This window comes from Cannabis sativa, chromosome 1 (assembly GCF_029168945.1).
Source record: "Cannabis sativa cultivar Pink pepper isolate KNU-18-1 chromosome 1, ASM2916894v1, whole genome shotgun sequence".
Classification (NCBI taxonomy): Eukaryota; Viridiplantae; Streptophyta; class Magnoliopsida; order Rosales; family Cannabaceae; genus Cannabis; species Cannabis sativa.
This window is the reverse complement of record NC_083601.1, coordinates 71082182-71088059: the sequence shown is the minus strand read 5'-3', so window position 1 is coordinate 71088059 and position 5878 is coordinate 71082182.

Here is a 5878-nt window from a genome sequence, read left to right as displayed (position 1 = left end):
AGAGTTTACTTGCATTTGGAGAAATGCTATGTTCTTTCCAGAGCATTGGTTAAAGTAAAGCTCAGGTTGGATGCATGGAGTATGCATCGGAAGGGACCGATATTGAACTTTGACTTAGATTTATTAAACTTACCGTAATATCTATTCAAGTCAATATCGCCTAGTTGACCCTAGATCAAATGATCTTAATCCTGTTATGATTAGACTCAATTGCAAGAGGCTATTCGTGTTCTTTGATTTGTTAGTTAAGCCTACTTTTGGGTCAGGGTGATACGTACATTTTGGGAACACGGTAGTGCAATTGAGTGGGAGCGCTAACATAAACATGGAATCTATAGCTTCTATCTGGCGAATAGTAAGTAAAGAATGATCTCCTTCGAGCTTGACCAAACGAAAATAAATGGTGGAGTACTCATTTCACATAAGCTGAAATATCATTTATACGGGGTGAAGTGTTTTAAGGATAAAATACATTGTAGGGTGTAACGGTAATCTAATCCCTTTACAGTGTAGATCATTCATATAGAGGATCATTGATCAAATTAGGATTATAACAATGGATAACTAATGATGTGTCTATATGGTGGAACATATAGAGAATTCTATATACTGATAGTGAAATTCTAAGTTCTATGCGTGAATTCAACGAAGAATTAATAAGGCAGTGAATTTAGGTTATAAATTCTTGATCTGCTTATTAGAAGCTCGGTTATATAGACCCATGGTCCCCCCACTAGTTGAGATAATATTGCTTGTAAGACTCATATAATTGGTTTTGATTAATCATGTCAGGATTAACATCCATAGACCTAAAATCAACCATTGATATTGACTTAGAAAGATAAAACAGTAAGTTTATGATATCTTATCTAAGATCAATATCGGTCCCTTCCAATGTATACTCCATACATTCGATACTGGTAAACTTTGCCAATACCCTAGAAATGACATAACACTTATCCAAGGTGTAAGCATACCTATCGTTGATTATCATGCCAGTCTAAATCCAGTGAACTGACAAATCAAGGAATTAAACTTTTGAACATATAATCATTATTATATTTCACTGTGCTGACAACACTATAATCATGAACAAATACACATGTTCTGGACTTAATAGAATTTATACATTAAACATAATCATGAAATAAATCATGTGAACCATGCAACAAAAAATGCAATTTTTGATCTTAATTAATTAGTAAATCTGATTATATTGAAATGGGTTTTATTTAGGGCATAAAATCCAACAGGTCGATGATTTAAAAGCTTCTGGTGCTCACTTTATCTGGTTGAATAAACATGATTCTGGTGCTTGCATTTACTCTAAGTTGGATAGGGTCTTCAAAAATGAGCATTGGATGGATGTTTTTTAAAATATGGAAGTCATTTTTAATAGGAGATTTGCTTGGATCATAGCTACTGTTTGGTCAAGCGCTTGGTGGTTGTTTTAAATAAAATATTTCTTCCTTTGCTTAAAAAAGACAATCTTCATTAACTTGTTAAAAATTATTTGATAGTGAACGTGTAATATTTTAAAACTTGTAATATTTTTGGCGCTAGAGAAAAAGTTTATGTATTTTTGGCTACTAAAAATAAAAATTAGGTATTTAAGTATTACATTTTTTAAAATATTAAATATTTTTACCGCAATTTACCTTTTTAAATATAATTTATAAACTCTAGATGATTTAAATTTTTAAAAAGGGTAATTGATGGTGATCCTCTCTTATGTTTAATTTATATGCATTTAGTCCTTTTATTTATTTATTTTTTTTGTAGCAATATTTTCTTAACTTCAATTTTTTTTTTTTTTTTACGAATTTGAGGCACAAATTAAATTTTACTATTAAATGTAAATTGACACTATCACTTTGTATACATATGTACACGTGACGATAATCTTGAAATTAATAAAAACATACCACGTATATACATGGTATACAATGACAATTGGTATTTAATGATATAATTTAAATAATGCCTCACACTTAAAAAAATATATGAAATCAAAAGTAATAACACAAAAAATAAAATAAAAGGTAGTATATAAAACTAAAATATAAAAAGATTTGAAAGCCAATTACATATTTAAAAAATATAAGTTCCTTGCTAATTCAGTCCATCATAGTCTAATAAAAAGAATAATTAAAAAATTTATCTTTTTGATAGATTTTATTACTTAAAATATATAGTTTGTTAAAAATTTCTTAGGTAGGATAATTATTAAGATGGTAATTACATAATTTAGTAATTACACTATATTTTAAAATGCAAGGTGTGTTTGGATATGAGGTGGTAATTACATATGAATTCCTAATATCTTGTTTGGCAAAATAGTTAGTAATTACATAGGAAAATAATATTTTTTAGTAGCTAATGTTTAATATGGAAAGTTTTCAGTAATTACACAATGTAATTACATCGGAACCCCTCAATTACTTCTAATTACACAGTTACAGTGTAATTACATGGTCAGACAAACATGTCAAATTGTGTAATTACTTCCAATTACACACAAATCCAATTACATTGTGGCTTTCCAAACGGACCCTTATATGAGGAACAGAGCTAGAGAGAAGGAAAGAGAGAAAATCAGAGAAAAGTAAAGTACAGTTTTATTGATAATGCTCTGTTGATTTACACAGTACAAAATAGGGGTTTTTATATAGCAGTAGGAAACCTAGCTGCATTAGTTTAGGAAATAACAGAAGCCTCAGTAATTAGTTGTAACAATATAACTAATCAAGATTAAGCTCTAACTAACTAACAGACACCCTAATTCTGATACCTTATATTTATTTAATTTTTGTCCTTTTGTTACATATTATCTCATTACTTTGTTTAAATGTCACGTATCTTTGTAAATTAGCAACTTTATATTTTTTTTCACTAAATCTTAAAAGATTAATTTAGATTTTACAAAAAATAAATTAACAAATTATATATTTTAAGAATAAGAAAAATAGTGTCAAAAGTTCAAAGCAAAAATACTAACTATTTTAATAAAAACTAGGCTAATTAGGATTTTTGTCTCTTGAACTTTGACATGTACCAAATCATTCCCACTGAACTTTTAAGGTCATTAAAAATGCCCCCTGAACTATTGAGATTGTTGGATTTAAGGATTTTTGTCTAATTTCATTCAATTTTACTATTTCAGTGATTGTTTATGTACTAAACCATGCTCCCCAGACTTTGATATCTACCAAATCATGCCCTCGAACTTTGATATGTACTAAATTATACCCCCTGAACTTTTATCCATGTTAGACTTTTTCACTAAAATTAGAAAAAAAATCCTTAAATCAAACAATCTCAATAATTTAGGGGGCATTTTTAACGACTTTAAAAGTTTAGAGGGCAAAAATCTTAATTAGGCTAAAAACTATTAAATGCCATGTTACTGGACAAAATGGTGGACTCTGGAGGTTAAACACGTGTATACGATTAGTGAAGGTAAGAAATAACTACTTTTGCTTCTTTTTTTTCCTTTAGATAATAATAATTCAATAATTATAGTGAAAAAACAACTTACAAAACTATCAAAACCACTGTACCATTATGAGAGTTGATGGAGGTGTGAAGTTTTGCCGACTTGCCCGAAAGTTACTCTATTATATTAATGTCAAGTCTTAACACTGCTCAAAGACCATGTACTTTGTTTACGCACATTATCTCGTAATTTATCTTCATTATTTTAAACTAGCCAATATAGCCCTTTTTGCGCGCTAGTTTAATGTTTTTATTATTATAATAAAAAATAGTATTTTTTCAGAAGTTAAATGGAAATCTATTAATAATTCATTATTGTTCATTGAACAAAATAAACAATAATAGACTAATCAAGCAATTTACCATAAATAGTAAAAAGAAAAATTCTAATAACATGTTTAACTAAATGACACTTGAGCTAGCTATAAGGGAACAAAAGAATGCAAATAATACTAGATTTTCATCCCAAATAAACATGGGACATATCACACCTATTAATGACAATCAGCCTAAAGTTTTCCATTAAAAATTAGGTAGAGACACCCCAATTGTTCAAACTAAATTAAAGAAGAATAACAAAACCAACCAAGCCAAGGACAAACCTATTTAAAGATCCATCCATTGAACAAGTGATTAATAACAATTTAGGAATCCCCACAATTTGACCACCGAGCAAAGCAACCTCACTCCGAATAAAAACAACGACACCCATTTTCTTTTTGTTAAAAGGTCCAACATTGTACTAGCCAACACATTTGAAACCAATTATTGTAATAAACTCCTCAATACCGAATCTAACAGCCTTAGATCTAATCTTATACCAACACTCCATATGATCCCTCTCTGTATTAATTTGCGTTAGTAATACAAGATGTATAAGCTCTTTCTAAAACAATAAGGTTATGCATATTAAACAAAAATCCGAATTGCGTCTTCACAAAAATCTCTTTTTGCTTGTCTAAAAACTTTAATTTTATTTCAGCGAGTACATATGTATCAAGATCTAGGTTTACTAACAAGTATGTTTCATTAACATCCTAATATGAATTTCTAAAACAATGAAATAAACACATAAGGGTTTAAGGAAACCTTACATTGGGTGCAGCGGAATATAATGACTCCTTCCATTCAGATCTCTAGCCCTTGATTCCTTTCTGTAGAAGAGCATTATCAAGATCTGAACCTGGATCTCTTTCTCTCCTTCTTGAGTCTGATTCTCCTTCTTGTTGATTGGATTCTTCACAATCTTCCACACTATGATTGAGATACCACTTGATGTGTGTGGGCACTCACTCTATCACTCAAGGCTGAATAATATGAAGAAGAAAAGAAGAGGGAATGGTTTCGGCTATAGAGAAAGAAGGCTCAAGAAAATTTCTGAAAGTGAAATTTCATCCCAAAAAAAAAAAACTATTAAGTGTGAGCCATCACTATCTATTTATAGGTAACCACCTAGGTTTAGGTTATATTTATTTGGCATTAAAATAATAGAAAAATAAATAGTAAACTTCACACTAAGTGGCCGGCCAAAGGATGTGGATTGGGCCCCACTTTGCAATTTTGCCATTTTGTCATTTTTCCATCCCATTTTCTCAAAAATACCAATTTTTCAATTTAACCACTTAAATATTTAATAACTAAAAATTAATTATTAAATAATATTGTCATTTAATATATTTATTAATTAGACATATAAAGTCTCTTAATTAATAAATAAAACCTAGGATCTCTTTTCTTCACAATTTTGCCCTTGCTTAGTGACAATTCATAAACTAGACATAGTCTAATTTTAGAATTATAATTGATTAATCAAAATCAATTAACTGAGTCTTACAAGTAGTATGGTCTTAACTAGTATGGGGACCATGGGCCTATATAACCGAGCTTCCAATAAACAGATCAAGAATTTACCAAGTAAACTCACTGACTTATTAATTCCTTGTTACATCCATGCATAGAACTTGGAATTGCACTCTCAGTCATATAGAACGCTCTATATGTTCCACGATATAGATACGCTATAAATTATCCATTGTTATAATTCCAGTAATCAATGATCCTCTATAGATGATCTACATTGCATAGGGATAAAATTACTGTTACACCCTTTCAATGTATTTTATCCTTAAAACACTTGCCACCTGTAAATGATATTTTAGTGAAATAATATAATCACTAAAATGAGATCTCAATCATTTATCTCTATTTAGCAAGCTCGAAGGAAATCATCGTTTCACTTCTAAATACCTATAGAAGCTATAGATTCCATATCTATGTTTAGCGCTCCCACTCAATTGTACTACCGTGTTCCTAAAATGTACGTATCACCCTGACCAAAAAGTAGGCTTAACTAACAAATCAAAGAACACGAATAACACTCTTG